Source organism: Anguilla rostrata, chromosome 9 (genome assembly GCF_018555375.3).
Source record: "Anguilla rostrata isolate EN2019 chromosome 9, ASM1855537v3, whole genome shotgun sequence".
NCBI lineage: Eukaryota > Metazoa > Chordata > Actinopteri > Anguilliformes > Anguillidae > Anguilla > Anguilla rostrata.
This window is the reverse complement of record NC_057941.1, coordinates 2,644,449-2,662,074: the sequence shown is the minus strand read 5'-3', so window position 1 is coordinate 2,662,074 and position 17,626 is coordinate 2,644,449. Positions and strand designations below refer to the sequence as shown.

Sequence of the window (17,626 nt, the reverse complement as noted above, 5' to 3'; positions counted from 1 at the left end):
TACAGTCGAGTGGATTCTATGAGGCGAAAAGGCAGGCGCTGTGAGGGACCGTCACCACAAGGGGGCAGTCAAGGAAGGGAGGCATTTTAGCGCCATATCGTTCCGCAGCGGGGGGGCATAAGTATGGCCCAGTAAACAGGGTGGGGGGGAACTCTGTCAGATCCGAATTTAGCATAGCTACAAAGACGTTGAGATGCTGAGCCATGCTATTACACTGCCTACAGGGACATCCAGAGGAGGCTTCCTGCTATTTACAAACCCAAAGGGCAGCAGAGCACGGGGGCAGGATGTACTCGCTGACCAAAGTAGGCCGACATCTCGTATTGATGGAGCATCTTTTCGTTCTCGCCAACGCGCTGGAAAGCGACGCCCCGACGCGCAGCTTCCGTTAGCGGGCGGACACTTTCGAGTCTTCGGGAAACTTTCCACTCTTTTCGTGAAACTTGGACCCTGTTTCCCAGGTGCGATCAGTACCGCAGAGAACACCGAGACCTCCCAGCCATCAAAAATCAGAAAAAGCGAAGCGTATCGAGTCGGAGCGATGTCGCTCAGACCAGCCTGGGGGACTGCAGACGGACAAAAGCCGAGGATGCAAAAGCAAGTCAGAGGAGAGGGTGCTCGTCAGCGCTCGCCCAAATTCAGGAGGTCAGAGAGACAGAACAGGCTCCCAGAAACGATGAGTCACTCCAGACCGGGAGAAAAGTTCGAGTAAAGGATAGGAAGACAGAGAGAAATTCACCACAGACTCTTAAAAGATGGAAAAGGCAGCCTCCGGCAGCTCGAGGAGTCCAGGAGTCGGCGGGTTTTCGCCCAGTCACCGACGGCGTGACTGCTGGGATGGTTTGAGAATGGCTACAGCGAAGGCCTGGTTTGAGCAAGAGCTCTGAGTTTGGATCACCCTGTCCTGAACAAGCAGGGCATTCAATCCATGGCCGTATGCTATGGAATAAACTAGCAGACATTACCTGCCAAACAGGGCATTTAATCCACGCTGTGTTTATATTTACCTGACAAACAGGGCATTTAATCCACAGTCGTACGCTATGGAATAAACCAACAGACATTACCTGTCAAACAGGGCATTTAATCCACGCTGTGTTTATATTTACCTGACAAACAGGGCATTTAATCCACAGTCGTACGCTATGGAATAAACTAGAGACTACTGCCAAACAGGGCTTTATCACGCGTGTTTATTTACCTGACAAACAGGGCATTTAATCCACAGTCATACGCTATGGAATAAACCAACAGACATTACCTGTCAAACAGGGCATTTAATCCATGCCCGTACACTATGGAATAAACCAGCAGACATTACCTGGTGAGCTGCATCATGGGTAATGCCTGACTGAAGGAAGAAGCCGAAGGCCATTTTGTAAACACGGCCATTGAGCTTTATGCAGCGCTCAGAGATAATAAATTGACGGGTATAAACAGACACACACACCACCATCACACCACATTTACACCGCCATCACACCATCACACCGCCCTCACGCCATCACACCGCCATCACATCACCATCACACCACCACACCGCCATCACACTGCATTTACACCACCATCACACCGCATTTACACCATCACACCACCATCACACTGCATTTACATCGCATTTACACCATCACACCACCATCACACTGCATTTACACCGCCATCACACCGCCATCACACCATCACACCGCCACCACACCGCCATCACACCATCACACCGCCCTCACACCATCACACCGCCCTCACACCATCACACCGCCCTCACACCGCTATCACACCATCACACCGCCCTCACACCATCACACCGCCCTCACACCATCACACCGCCCTCACACCATCACACCGCCCTCACACCATCACACCGCCACCACACCGCCATCACACCATCACACCGCCACCACACCGCCATCACACCATCACACCGCCACCACACCATCACACCGCCACCACACCGCCATCACACCATCACACCGCCCTCACACCATCACACCGCCATCACACCATCACACCGCCCTCACACCATCACACCGCCATCACACCGCTATCACACCATCACACCGCCCTCACACCATCACACCGCCATCACACCATCACGCCACCATCACACCACACCACCATGACACCGCCATCACACCACCACACCGCCATCACACCATCACACCACCATCACACCATCACACCACCATCACACCACCATCACACCATCACACCGCCATCACCGCTGTCAGGTTAAAACACCGCGGAACGGCGGTGGACATTCACGCACGGCTTCAGTAGTACTGGCCAGCCAATAGAGGAGGAGCAGCAGCCTGTCACTCATTCCCTGAGCTAAGTGGATTTATGATGCCTTCGGACAGGTAATTTTTTTTTAAAACATACTTTACATTTAGGCCACACTGTATTCTACAGAGGTCGGGCGGATGCTCAGCTGACTCCATTATCTATTTTTAGGAGTTATTAGTTATTATGAGTAATCGGATCAATGCCATTTGAATAATTTCTCGCACACTATCGATTTCATAGCTCAGCCAAAGTTAACAGAGAATAATTAGCATCAAGTTAAAGGTGTGTGTACAGATGAGAGTATGTGTGGGTGTGCGCGCGCTTGTGTGTGTATAGGAGAGTGTGTGCGCGTATGTGTGCATGTGGGTGTGTGCATGAGCGTGTGGATGTGTGTGTGTGTGTGTGTGTGTGCATGCTTGTGTGTGTATAGGTGAGAGTATGTGTGCGTGTGTGTGTGCATGCGTGTGTGTGTGTGTGCGTGCTTGTGTGTGTATAGGTGAGAGTATGTGTGCGTGTGTGTGCGTGCTTGTGTGTGTATAGGTGAGAGTATGTGTGCGTGCTTGTGTGTGTATAGGTGAGAGTATGTGTGCGTGTGCGTGTGTGCTTGTGTGTGTATAGGTGAGAGTATGTGTGCTTGTGTGTGTGCATGCGTGTGCATGGGTGTGTGCGTGTGTGTGTGTGTGCGTGCTTGTGTGTGTATAGGTGAGAGTATGTGTGCGTGTGTGTGTGCATGCGTGTGCGTGTGCATGTGTGCGTGTGTGTGTGTGTGGGGGGGGGGGGGGGGGGGGTCCTGCTCCCGCTCCCAAAGACCAATCCCCTTCATCCATCAGGAATATTCCCCATTTCGGTCTTACTTTTCCTTTCCTAATCACACCGAGCCGAATGGACTCAAAGCCAGATTAAAGTTTAATAATCCCCATCCGCTGAAGACTGCGCACAGAGCGCTCGCTTTAAAACCACCCGCTTCCCCGCCTGACCAAGACTTGGGCATTCTTAAACACTGCTTATCAAATATAAATAATAGTGAGCCGCCATTAAGACCCATTTCTGACGTAGATGGATGGGCCCATTAAAAAGGGGGCTTAATGAAGTGTCTTTCTTTTTGCTCTCCCAAGGTTCAGCAATAAACTAAAATGAGGAACAATTTCTTTCTGTCCATTATATTAAATTACTCGCTCTGTTCTCTCATATTCTGTCTCAAGGTTCGATGAGCTGTTGAGAGACCCATATTAGTGACTTCTGATGTCTTCCATGAGAATGATTCTGAAAAAAATGGTAATGGAGGGAGGGGGGGGGGAAAAAGGCATATAAACCAGGCTATTTTCATTTGTTGGGTTTCATTTTAGGACACCGAATCTGAGAATTTCTCTACGAGTTTCCCCCACATCTTGCAGTAGATTTCGCAGCACTGCCGCAGTCGTTAGATCCAACACCAGTATCCACGGCACTTACAGACAGCTTCATATCTGGCATGTAATTGAATCCAAAAGATGTTCGAATGCATCGCGGCGTGTGTGAAATGAGCCTTCGTATAACCGGCACTTCAAAAAAAAGAAAAAAAAAAAAGCTCCCAGAGGAATAATTTTAAATAAGTGAAGAAGAAATCTCAAAGGATGGCTTTGAAAGTCCGAGTTCCCCTCCGCTCCAAAAAGCCTGCTAACGCAGGTGAATCCTCGGCTAACGGCCTCCATACCAAAGAAAATCTCAGCCATTCACACAAGCTTGTTATTTTCACATATTCTACAGAATCCTTTTCTTTGTAATGAGCGCTCCCCCGCCTGAGAGCGCTTCCTCAAAATGGCGGTGATCGATCCGGCTCATTCCATCCCCTGAATGAAGATTCACAATTACTTTTTTCCAATTTCAGAAAGATATTACAGCTGACCAGGTTTTTCAGGTACTTCAGCACCCCCTCCCCCCCACCCCCAACACCCCCATTCCTACCCTTAACCGAATAAAACGGACTCCAATTTGAGGCAAAATAGACCATAAAATCTGGTGATGTGCCCGTTCTATTGTAAACTAGTACTTCAGGAGTCGCCCAGTCACGTTCATTAAAATGGAAAGTTCCAAATGGATCATTCTTTTCACGAGGAGAAAGATGAAAAATGAAACAGACGCTCTTGAAAAGCAATGCATTTTCTAGCGATGGACGTGCTACGCTTTCTGATTTCTTATTTCGGTTTCTTCTTTGTCTCCTGCGTCGTGCCGATCCGCGATCATGGCAGCAACGCACTCTCATCCAGAGCGACGTACACGTCTCTCGCAGTTTTACACAGTAAATCCATTTATACAGCGGGATATAATCCACAAACGCGTGGCATGGAACAGACACAGAACCGGCTCGGAACCGGAGCGGAACCGGAGCGGAACCGGAGGGGAACCGGAGGGGAACCGGAGGGGAACCGCCCGGCGTGGAGATGTTCCTCCATTCAGCTCTGTAGCCAGCAGCCAGACCAGAGCCACGCCAGACTGCTGAAGATGAGCAGGGCTGGTCTGGGTGAGGAAGACCTCCTGGGGCCTTCACCTGCTGCCCCAGGGACGTACCGGTGGGCCAACATCGAGGGATTTTTTTACGGAAATCACATGCTTGCTTTTGACACCTGTCACATGATATAACCTTGACTGTGTGACCTTGTGTGATCCAGCTCACACAACAAACAAATAAATCACTGGTCTTTGTAAAGAGGGGAGCGCTTCACTGGGAGCAAGTTTAAAATGTACTTCACTCTGCCCAGAGTGGGGAGCACGGGGGCACATGGGGGAGCATAGGGGTGCATGGGGGGCGGGGGGGTTGCAGTCTTTCGGAACAACTTTCATCAAGCAAGGAGTTATGCAGATGAGGTTCCCCAAACCTTCAGGGGAGCACGACGGGGGACCGAGCTGAGCAGGGGGTTTTATCTAAACCCCCCCCCCCCCCCAATCTCCCGTCCCGCTCCATGCTAATGCTCTCCTAAGGGCACAACCGAGGCCGCCATTTTAACGCAGGGGTGTCAGAGCCGTGTGTAATTAAGGGAATTACAGCCTTTCGTCGCATAATGAGGGCACCGAACGGGCCGAAAGACTTCAACGGCGCTGGGGGGGGGGGGTTTGGGGGGCATGGGGGGGGGTGAGAAACGTCCCGTGAGATGGTGTACACGCTTCTCGTGCGGCGGTCAGTCAGGCCTGCAGCCCCCCCCCCCCCAGAATGGACAGGAGGGGTGCACAAACCTCCCCCCCCAAGAAAGGTAAAGGTGAACTCAGGTAAGGACGAGCCGCGGTGTGCACAGAGGCAGGTACAGTACAGTGTGTCTCACAGACAAGCCTGCTGCCTGCGGTCTGTGTTACTGCAGGAAACTGCCTCAGGTCTTAGCAGTAGCTCCTAAAACCGGGTTCTGTGTATTCTGGCTCTGTACCGCCCTGTAACGGCAAGTCCAAGTCCTTGGCCCCGGTGTGGCCGTACGCGTAGGTCTGGAGTCCGACAGGGTGACGCGTCATCCCCAATATTTTCTCATGAATTAATTACTAGACTTGCCAGTATGCTTGCGAGAGCTGATGCTCGTCTGCACAAGACTGCGTGGTCCAGCAGTGCGTCTCCCCCAAAGTAGACATGAAACCTGTGCATATGTATACGGACACATGCAAAGTTTTCTTGGCAAAACCAAACTCCCACAAAAAAACTGTAATTTTTTTTTTTTTACAAAACAATACACCAGTCCTTCAGTGTCCCGCGAGGCAGACAGGAAGAGGACACGAGGCAGACAGGAAGAGGACACGAGCCTCGTAAACAGCCCCAGAGCAAGGCCTCGAGTCGGCCCGAGGCCGGGAGCCGCTGCCTCCGGAAGCGCGGCAGAGACCATTTCTCTTCGGCATCAGATAACCGAGCCGGCGTGGGCCCGGCTGAGGATGCTGAATCCCCCCCCCCACCCCCCACCCCCCACCCCCCAATATCACCCGCCCTGGCAGCTACATAAACCCCGCGGCAATCAGGACGGCCAAGCACCACGGCTGTCGTCTCTGACCCCTTATCTCCGTCGCCCCCCCATCCCCCCCTCACCAGTTCTGCTTTATTCACTCTGCACAAACTTTCTCAGAGTCTTCTCTCTCTGTCTCTAACTCTCTAACTCTCTCTGCTCTCACTCTCACTCTCTCTGTTTGTTTCTCTATCTCTGTCTTTCTCTCTGTCTAATTCCCCCTCCCCCTCTCTGTCTGTCTCTCTCAAGCAGCTCTGGAAGTGCGGTACCAGGCTCACCTGTGGAACAGGTGGAGGGATGTCAGGGATTTCTCCGGAGAAGAGGGCATTCACCTACACCGAGCCACTCCTGATGGAATCACAACTACATACACAGTGGACCCCGGTTTATTGTGGGTAAAGATGCAAGGCTGTAGCTCAATGTGAGCTTAAAGCATGATCACATGTATTAGCAAAACCTGCACACTGTTTTCAACCGTTTACGCTTCAAAATGTTTCAAAAAGGATTTAGCAAATGTTTCAAATTTACTCTTAATAGGCCTAGTTAAATTAAAGTAGTAGTAGTACTAGTAGTAGTACTAGTAGTACTACTCGTAGTACTAGTAGTAGTAGTAGTAGTAGTAGTCGTCGTCGTTGTCCTAGGTTAAACACAAAAACCTGATCCTTTATGGATGATTGGACATCCCTGTTCTATAGAGTGGTGAATGTGACGTGTCTAGATGAACAGAATGGCAGGGCGTGTCATCAATCATTTGTATTTTCTTATGTCATCGGCATGATTTTCTGAAAAATCAGTGTTCTCCGCGGAAGGAGTTCTCATTAATCTGGTAATTTCCCACATTAGCTTCAGAAGCCCTGGTGGTTACGCAACGCGTTTGGAATAGAGTCGCTACGCGGCTGTCATCAGCCTCCAGGGAGCTCGGCGAGAACAATGTTTAATTAATCACATTCAATAAAGCAGAAAAGCAATAAACAGGCTTTGCATTAATCCAGAATTAATTCCAATAAAGATCAAATCAAGGGAGATTTAATACTAAAGTAACAATTAGACTAATTTGCATACGAACAAAACGCACGTGTTTTAGTTTCGCAAGAAAAATCAGCGTAACATAGAATTTGGAGGGTGAGGTGTAGGGTACCTCCCAGTTTTATCCCCGATTCCCAAACCCCACGCACGTAAGGACCGAAAACTTTAAGCTTGGCTGAAATTGTATTGGATATTTTAAAAGGGAGAGAAAAGACAGAGAAAAAAAGGCAGTGAAGTACACCGATTCGGCTCATTGATAGGAGATGACAACGATGTGATCTCTCCCCCCCCCCCTCGCCCCAACCCCCCAGGTTAACTTTCGTATCCATTTGCTGCTCGGTCTCTTTTAAGGAGGGGAAAGTGGATATAAGAAGCGCAAGCACCCGTAAAGACCAGCGAGCCGCGCGGGTGACCATGTGACCACTCCCGCCAAATCGGACTCTCGAGTGTCGGACTGCAGCGCTACGTTCTCATCGCAGAGAGACATAGCGAGTTTTATCGGCCGAGGAATATATATAAAAATAAATAAACAAATAAATAAATAAATAAAATAACTGTCTTTGAAGAGGCCCCTGCATAGCTTCAATGATTTATCCCATCTCCTCGCTCTCCGGAGGCCAACGGGAGCTGAAAGCTCTCCAACATCTTCAAATAGATCATCGTCGCGTAATTGGTTTTAAATCAAGAGGAAGCCTCCTCTGCCCGAGGGGGGCCAGATCAATCATAAAAATCGATGACAAAACGCTAAGATAATTCCCGCCAAACGGGATTCTCCCTCCAGGACGGGACGGGCGGGGATTTGTGTCTCTCTCTCTCTCTCTCCCGCTCGCAATGTGGATTTTCTGCTGCATAATTGGTTTCTCTTTCCTGTGACACGTCTGATTTACAAAGGCAAATGGCGCTGCATTATCTTCGTTTCCGTAGGAATACGAGTAACCGTAAAAAATCTGAGTGTGGCGTCGTGGCCCGGCGCGACGGAAGGGCTGCCCACAGCCAGGGCAACCGCTCTCCAACCCTGACGCTGACACCGATGAGGAAGCGCATTGTTAATCCCTTCATAAATGACCAGCAACATGCATTTCCTTATTTATTTGAAAGGGACAATGGACAGTAGTAAGTAACTGCCCCAGAATTAGCTTGATAGCTAAATTTCATCTGTAGTCCCTTGGCAGGTAAACAAAAAAAAAAAAAAAAACAGGCAAATTTACAAAAAAAAATAAACGTGCGATTGTGCTTTTTTTTCTTTTTCTTTTTTGGCCCAGAAGCCAAAAGCCTAATTGCCTGTGCGTAACCGTGGGACCGGGCACAGATGCGAAGGGAGGCTGAGCTGATAGAGCCATTTGCTGCCGAGTGTCAGGGATTAATTTGAAATATCACAGGTGAGACCTCTGGCGATGGAAGCACCTGTCTTTGACCGCTCCCGTCATCTGTTACGCGAGCGGACCAGCAGAGCTGGGGGGAAACAGACACTGCTTTTACGCTCCTGTGTATCTGACATGCTACAGTACAGCCTCCCCAGCTGTTAATCATTAGTACAACTGCAGGTGCATGATGGGACTTGTAGTGCGAAAGAGGAAATTGTGCGGAATGCTGTTGTAAAATGTGTGCCCCGGTTCTGGAGGGATACCGCAGGTTTCTTGAGGCTCGGACCCGTGGAGGAAAAAAAGAGGGGAAACTACAGAACAAGGATTTGGGAGGGGAGAACAAGGGAGCAACAAAATCTGTTAATGACAGCACTGCTTGTTAGCGTGAAACCTCTTAACCACCAGAATTCTAAAAGTCTAATAAAAAGTCTAACTCATTAAAGTCTTTTCAGCGCAAGAAGAATAAAAATGCTTACTTTTAAACAAAGTGGAAGGCAAAAAGTTATTGTTTTATAATTTACCGTGCGACTTAATACAGTCTGAAGTCTAGACTGTTTAATGGGATGCATTTAATTCCCTCTTTAAATGGCAGGAGTTTATAAAATGCAACAAAGAGAAGACATTAAACAAATGAACTGAAAAGTAATCAGAATGAACACTGAACGTGTGCAAAAGCTGTTTTTTCCTGAATGTACATTCCTTGTTTTTTCTTCAGTTGGGGAAGAAAATAAGCATAAAAATTTTTTAATAAGAAAAATATTGTATTTTTTTATCTGTATTATTAGTATCATGAATATTGGGACAGGAACAGACCTAACTGTCTAAACTATAAACTCAAAATGAGGAGGGAAAGGCGATGAAAGATTTCATTGTGTAAAATATCACTCGGCATTCTGGTTAGTTTCATAAAGCTTTTGGGGAAAAGAAAGAAACCGCAGTTCATTTTATCCGAATCATCTCATAAAACGGGCCGTCAGAAATAATGCTCATAACGCGTCTGCGCTGCCGCGATTTCAGTTCAGCAACAAGTTGGCACACCTGTATAAAAACGCAAACATTCAACACGCTCCGCTCACGGACGACACGTTTCAATGGGTGAGCACAGCCCATTTTATTCCATAAACAAACGCAGTGTAATGAACTAATGTGTGATGGGCCGCATTAACTTCCCAATGCGATTCCACGAGAAAGATCCGCAGCCCGGCTTCATGAAGCAGCACTAAAGCCATTACAGCGCTGGATAAAGCGGAGGTCAAAAACAGCGCAATTATCTGACCATCGTTTAGCGCCGCGCTCCATAATCAAGGACGATGAATGTTAATTAACAGCAGCGACTTTACAAAACAGGGGCGTGTGGGGCAGAACTAATCCAGATATGATAGCTCAACTGGCCAAGCGCTGCGTTCCACTTCTCTGAGGTCTAACGGTCATGGTTATTAAAACACGGCCCCGCCCTCCTCAGTTAGCTACCTCAGAGGTACACAAACTGTTTCCTTCCATCACTGGGCACCACTGATTGGTGAGACAGCCCCCCCCCCATCCCCCACCCCCCCAAAAAAAATGTATAACAGCAGAGGATGAGAGAGTATGAGAGTACTATTATTTGAATTTGGAAACGAGACATTTTCTAATACAATTAAGCTATGGATGTAAATGAGGTTGATTAACATATGGACGTAAACTTTGATTAACATCATGTCGCTATGGTAATAGCTGCTGATTCAATGTGTTCAGTGAATTTTAATGAAGTTTTTGTGGGATAAAATAAAAAAGAAAACTAATATTTTGACACAAATTATTGCCAAAAGAGAGTGTCTGTCACAAATCTCAGGAATGTTCTAGGAACCGATGTTCATGTCCAGAGGAGAGAAGGGGCTCCTTTCAGCGTGACACACTGATCAATCGATAGAGAGAATGTGCTTCCTTCAGTCCATGGTCTTTAGGTCCCTTTACGCACAGAACACGTCAGCTGCACTTAAATGAAAATCCTTGAAAAATTCTGTATAAATGTGCCATGTACCTTAAAATGATTTATATCTGAAGGGACAGAGGCATTTTCTCTCTTGTCAAACCACTATTCAATTCTGTCAATGACACAAGTCTCTGGTCTTAATCTCAAGCACCATATATTCAGCTATGCTGAAAGCTGCACTGCTACATTCAACAGAAATAAAATAATTAAAAAATATTTTCACTAACATTTTTGTCATCCATCCATACACTCGTATCATGTCAAACAAATGAAAACGGCTGAACTTTTTTTCTGCCCGGTCTTGGGAGGGCATGGGCATTGAGCTCCACATAGTTTGTTAAAATATCTGATCGGATTTTCCACCGACTTTTCATTACCATGTATGAGACTGTGGGGAGGAAAACTGCAACTGTGCACCGTGAATAAAACATTAGGTTTGCGTGGAGGACCTGAGGAGAAACAGCTTTGAAGCCGGTGTGTTATAATATATCAAAAATACATTGGGTATGTATAGACTTCCATTTTGATGGGGCCAGGCCAATTTTATATGCATTCAATTATACATCTGGTGATATTACCGAAAACCTAGCCCCCCCCCTCTGGCCTTGAGTTTAACCAACGAAGAAACGCACACAAAACAAACCATGCGTAACACATCAGCACACCGCGTTTGATACCCTGTACACTTTGCAGTTCAATAAATAAATAATTGAAACATGGGCCAGATCACCAATAACTACATCCCAAGCAACTCACTAAAATTTAAAAACAATTCTGTCATTCACAGAATTCTGCTGACACACCGTGACCATGTCGGTGATTCCATCAAAAAAAAAGTGTCTTCTTAGGAGGGACACTGGAGTCCATGATGCTGAGTATCCCCCAAACCCACCCCTCCCCGCCCCCCTCCCCCCACCCCCCAGCCCAAAAAAACACAGCCCTCGGATCAGTGTTGGCTCTCCTGTACAGACAGGACACTTTTTTTTTTTTTTATATTATATTTTAAATGAAGGGCACATCCTCCTAGCGCCCATTTTAGAGCAGATTTTGGGGAAAATCCCCGTCACCTTTCGGTTCAGATTAACGTGCTACTCCGCCAGCCCCTGAAAGCCGTTTCATTCTGCCGCTGTGAATCCACGAGTGCTTTCACAAGGGTGAGAACGGGATTAATCCCAATGTCTTTAAATAAAAAAATCATTTAATCGCTCCGCGTTTCCAACTTAACCTACACGCTTGAGAAAAAGGGAAGAAAAAAAAAAAGTGAGAAACACAAGAACACGGCGTCTCACTCACCACATCCAGGTGAGTCACTGCAATCCCACCGGAGTTTACACAGGCGCACGTGCAATCAGAACGGATCTCATACTCAATATTAGGTTTTTAATGCATTTTTAATGCTCCGCTATATTGGAACTTTAAATAGAAAATGAGGGAAGGCAATCAGTATTTGTCACCCCTGCGCCGCGCTGCAGCGGCACCTAGGCCTCGTTAGGGCCCGGCGTCGCGGTGATTAATTAGATGTCTGATGCCTTTTATTGAGTCTGCATATTTAAGGGAGAGCCACTTGTCATAGGAGGATCAGGGAGGTCACCGTGCGCTGAAGACTGTTCATATTCGGAGAGCTGTTCTGTGGGGGGAGAGAAAGACAGAGAGAGAGAGAGAAATAGAAAGAAAGAGAGAAACAGACAGAGAGACAGAGGGAGAGAAAGAGAGACAGAGGTAGACAGAGCGATAGAGACAGAGAGAGTGCAGAGAGAGAAAGTGAGCAAGCGAGAGAGAGAGACAAAAAAAGAGAGAAATGGGGTGAGGCTTTAACCAAACAGTACAGCAATCCAGCGAGGTTATGTTCCATCACACATACACCCACGTACACACTCGTGTGAATTACATTTTTTTTTTTATTTTAAAGAAAGGAGATTTTCACCTCTGGAGAGAGGGTGGTGTGGAGAACGTCGGGAGGGAGGAAGAACGACGAAAAGAGGAAAAAACAGTCGGCTTTCACAGCTGCAGTAACACACAAATGAATATATATAACGTATACTTCCCCCCTCACTCAAGCTGCGTCTAATTAAATTACTTTGCATAACACTGGAGGGGTTAAACAGATTTGGGTGTTTAATTAAAGCTGTAAAAATGTAACTTCTAAATGAATCTTGCTTCGATGGTATTGTGTTGCATGCGTACTGCGCTGAGGTGCGGGGGGGGGGGGGGTTTGATCTTGGCCCCGTGCAGAGAAGGACTGCCCCCTGGTGACTGCGCCTTTGCTGTTGCTGCCCCTAGACTATGGAACAGCATCCCCCACTCAATTAGATCTGCCTTAAAGTCCAGGCTGAAAACATACTTTTATTCTGTAGCATTTGGACCCTCCTGATGTGATTCCATTGCGCCTATGCCTGTGACCTGTAGATTTGTGCCTATGCGTGTGTTTTTATGCTTTTTTTTTTTACTCTGTGATTTTTACTCAGTGTTTCTGCTTTTATTCTGTGATTTGTTCTTACTCTGTGATTTTACCTGCCTGTACCGCACTTCGGTCAACGTGGGTTGCATTTAAACGCGCTTCATAAATAAATTTGACTGACTGATTGACTCACTGGTGTGTTACCGCGGTAACCCACGGACGCCAGCGCTGGCTGTAGACGTGTCAGCGCTACGCTACGCGCTCGTTCGCTAGCACGGCGTTCGCGGAGCTGAGCCGCCAAAAGCAGCACAGAGCCGCCGCGTAGCCGCGCGGCCAAGAGGCGCCAAGTCTCCGTCCCGCGGACGTCCGCTTCCACCGCCGATAAACTCCCGCTCGAACGACGAACCGCCGGAATGAAGTCATTATCATCTCCATTTTAAAAAGCCGTTTGACCCCCGTCCCCGTACGACGGGTAGCCGGGCTTCAGAAGAGCCCCGGGACCAGGATTAGGAGTCAGCGTTCCTCCCGACGCTTTGAGAGGGAACGCAGAGCGCTGAGCAGCACCGAGGGAAGCAGACACCGCCAGCGCTGAGGTCATACCAAGGTCACATTTAAACATTCCTTTAAGGAATGATTATCCATAATAATGATTCATTTACTTTTATTATTATTATTATTATGATTATTATTATTATTCTCCAAAAAGATTTTTTTTTTCCCTGCAGGAAACATTGGCAGAAAAGGAACTAAAGCCAAAACCCAAAGCCAGTGTTCACAGATATTTTTGGTGAACATTTATTTATTTAAACCACATCCATCACAGAGGCACAGACAGGTTTGTCTGCCCTCTCCACTTCCCAGGACAAGAATACAGAATTAGGTCTCCGTCTCTCTCTCTCTCCCTCCCTCTCCCTCTCCCTCGGTCGGTCTCTCTCTCCTCTCAGTATCTTTCAATCTCTCTCTCTCTCTGATACTTACCAAGCACCTCATTACTTCTATCATTGAATTCTTGCTCACATTCAGATCCTGTGGAAGGGTGAACAGTAGTAGTGTCCCCAAACACCCCTCCCCCCCCTTTCCACCACCCCTGGTAGAAAAAGCCCCCTCCAACCCAATCCCAAACTTCCTTCCACCACCGCCTCATGTGCCGGAGAACCTTCCGGAACCTCCCGGGCGGAGCTCCTCCTCCTCCTCTGATGTCACTTCATTTGTTTTGTCACAAAAGCAAATTCTCTAAAAAAAATAAAAATAAATAAATTTTAAAAATAAACTGACACTTCCTTTAACGAACAGCTGTTTAGCCATCTGCGGGCTATGCAAATGCAGACAATGAGGATTCAGCCCCAGCCTGGGGGGGCGAGACGGCGATCCTGCCGGCACACCCACCCGCCCGCCCCCCCCTTCGCTCGCCCGCCCGCCCACGCTGGAGAGAGAGGACGCAGCGGAGACGGTGGAGAGAAACACATCTACACAGCACTCTTTCCCCCCCAACCTTCAGCGGACACACGTTAAAGCTCAGCCAGTTCGGAATAACTGATGAGCCGACCGTCGTTTTTAACTTATTAATTCATTTAGCACGGACACGGCCACCTCCCGAGCCTGACTGGACGACTACGCGCGCGTTTCCCGCCAAAAGGGACGGGCGCTCATGAATAATTCACGAGGGACAGGTGAAACGGTAATGGCGTGGGAAAGGGGGAGGGGCATCGGCTTAATATCCGTCAGGAGGTACAAGAGCTCTTCATTCACGAGAAACGCGTCAGTAAACGACGCTCCAGGTTGCAGTGGGAGAGCGAGACGCTCGACAGAGGAGTGAGCGAACGTGCGGTAAGTAACGGAGTCGGGCTCCCTGGAGCTTCTTTCAACAACCCTGCTATTATTACACCTGTCAGTCCACAGCACTAATATTTCTACAAGAAACACACACACACACACACACACACACACACAGTGAGTACCATAAACACGTCTCGAAATTTATCACATCGATTCCTCCAAAGCACTTTGCTCGCTCACAAACACAGTGTATTGTGTACAGTAGGTGTATCCAAACCCAAACAGTGAAGAGAGACATTCATAGTTTTCTCTTTATATTCATTGTTAAGCCATGGAAATAACATGTTAGCGAAAACACAAACTTGTGATTCGCCCCGCTCTGCGTGGAGTTTGAATGTTCTCCCTTTGTTTCGCATGGGTTTCCCCCAGGTACTCCAGTTCCCTCCCACACCAAAAACACATGTATGACAGGTCAGGTACACTCCTGCCATTGCCCTTGACCAAGGCACTGGCCTCAGAACTGGAGTTGGTCCCCGGGCGCTGCACTGTGGCTGCCCACTGCTCCTAGGTAACTAGGACGGGGCAAATGCAGAGGACAAATTATCCCACAGGGTTCAATAAAGTATAACTTCTCTCTCATTTTAAAAAACTGTAAAAATAAATAAACTTCTTAAGCTATAATAGCATGTTGGGTCCATGTAAAATCCGGCAGTTCCAAAGCACCAACAAAATGAGAAGAAACAAGTGTTTTATTGTGAGCATGAAATTTCTGTTTTAATTAAGTTCTCAGCACACGGACAGATCCCTAATTAACGGAGCTGGAGGAAGTTTCAGTCGAGCAGGGACGTTGAAAACCACCCACGTTGTCCACGGACTGCATGTCCACTTTTATCCACCGCGTTCCCTCCCTGACACCGCGTCCTAGGAGCTGGCAAGAACCGTCCTGAGCTTGGCGTCAACCCACAGTTCGCCCCATGCATCCTCCGAGCACTATTCTTAGTTCAAAGCTTTCGGCTTGGTTTATAAATGACATAAATGTTCCACATCTTTTATGACATAGACTTACCCTACATTATGCAACGCGTTCATTTTTAAGAAATTCAAAGAAGAGTAGCATTTTTTTCTGGGAGTAGTTAACCACAGACTGGCTATTTTGCTGCATCTTTCAGAAAGTCATTGTTAAAAAAAAAAAACATTCCGCTTGTTTGATTACCAGTCATTATAGTGGCAAGTGAGAGCCTGTTTAAAAAATAATAAAATAAGTTTTAAAAAAAACAGGCTCTTACCTCAAGGCTAGAATAATGCAAGGAACAATTCCAATAAGACATTTAAATGAAAATTTGTATAACTTGACTTCACTTTCACAGTATCGTACATTTCAGAACATTCCCAATGGGACTGTAACTCCGCACACCAAAGGTGTGTACCTCTGCACACCGATAAGGTACTGTAATATGTAGTGCCAAAATGTCACGGACCCTCAAGGCCTACATTTTAACATTGGGGGAGCACTGTTGCCACCCATCCCCTCTCCAGTGCTGAAGTTGGGGGGGATCAAGTCTGCATTGAATTAACGAAAAAAAAAAGTATGAACACGGACTGTATAACTCCGTAATGTACGTACGTAAAGTATATGTATTATATGCATTATGATACAGCATATTTAAGATTTCAAGATAACGCACGGAATGAATCTCACAATAAAGTCACTATAGACATCTTCAGTCAGTGACTTAAATACATTTTTATGAATAAATAAAAAAAGATGGATTAGGTAAGAACTCACCTGTCAATCTTTACTTTACGAATCCATCACGGTCTCCTCTGATATTGGGACCTCTCTGGGCTGTCAAATATGATTACAAGAAGGCAGTGTCACAAATACCATAGCATAAAGCGCAAAATTAACAGTGAAATTATGGACAAAAGTCAGCTCACGTTACAGCTTCCTGAACAGATTGTTAGTCCTTCATCAATAACGTTTTACTATCTTAGTTTAAATCATTTTCACTATCTATGTTGTCATTGTGGTGACTGCTCGGGTAGAAATCCAGCGAATTTATCTAACGCTGGCCATTAGGATGTTGCAAGCTAGCATTTCAAATTCACACGACTACTAAGCAGAAAACAATGGAGAATGACAACATTCAGATCGCCTAACTAGAAAACTAGCTATCATTCACATGTTAGATATAAGGTTGGAAAATGCGATGTCAATGGTAATCCAGCTAATATTAATTTAGCAACATACAAGCGAAACTAGTTGACTGGTTGTCGGTTTGGCAGAAGGCAAATGAACAATGTTAGACGCTGGTAATTACCTGGGCAAACGTACAAAAACAACATGAGCCAGATGTAGTTTTTGGATAACTTGCAAGCGAGTGAGACACGGATTAGTAACAAAACTCTTCAAACACGCAAAGGAAATATTGTCCTTCATGGCGCATTTAATCACACTTTAAAAAACGTTCAGCGTTTTAACGAGTAATGCTGCGAGCTCGTGATATACAGGCCCCTTGTTTCAATCAGGCGGTCTGAAGGTCTCCTCAATCTCAATGCAGTTGCAGCACCTGCGGTTCCAATTTCCCACTAAATTATTTGAGCTTCGTTCTCCAATCAGATTACTTTCGGAGAACATCAGAAGGCGGGGCAGTAGCATCAGAGACTACTACGCAAAACTGCTGCCCCGCCTTCTGATATTCTCCAAAGTGCTGTTAATGTTGGTGAACTGGTCAAGCATACAAGGAAATGAACTTTCCATTGAAAATAGTGAACAGTCAGCTAGCTAATCTCTAAATAACTAACTTAGTAATAACAATGGTCAAATTAAATCAATATTTAAATCAAAATTTTGACT

General features: G+C 46.7%; 1 protein-coding gene across 4 annotated transcripts in view; it reads right to left on the bottom strand.

Moving 5' to 3' along the window:
• Nucleotides 1–17,355, bottom strand: part of fstl4 (follistatin-like 4) — a 247,226-nt gene extending 229,871 nt beyond the window's left edge. For 3 of the 4 annotated variants that reach the window (XM_064349753.1, XM_064349757.1, XM_064349754.1), the window contains exons 1-2: nucleotides 17,091–17,355; nucleotides 16,556–16,615 (exon numbers count right to left, since the gene is read on the bottom strand). The gene's annotated coding sequence lies outside the window, so the exon portion shown is untranslated. The remainder of the gene's footprint in view (nucleotides 1–16,555; nucleotides 16,616–17,090) is intronic. The other variant, XM_064349755.1, reaches the window with a different exon arrangement.
• Nucleotides 17,356–17,626: the final 271 nt, after the last annotated feature.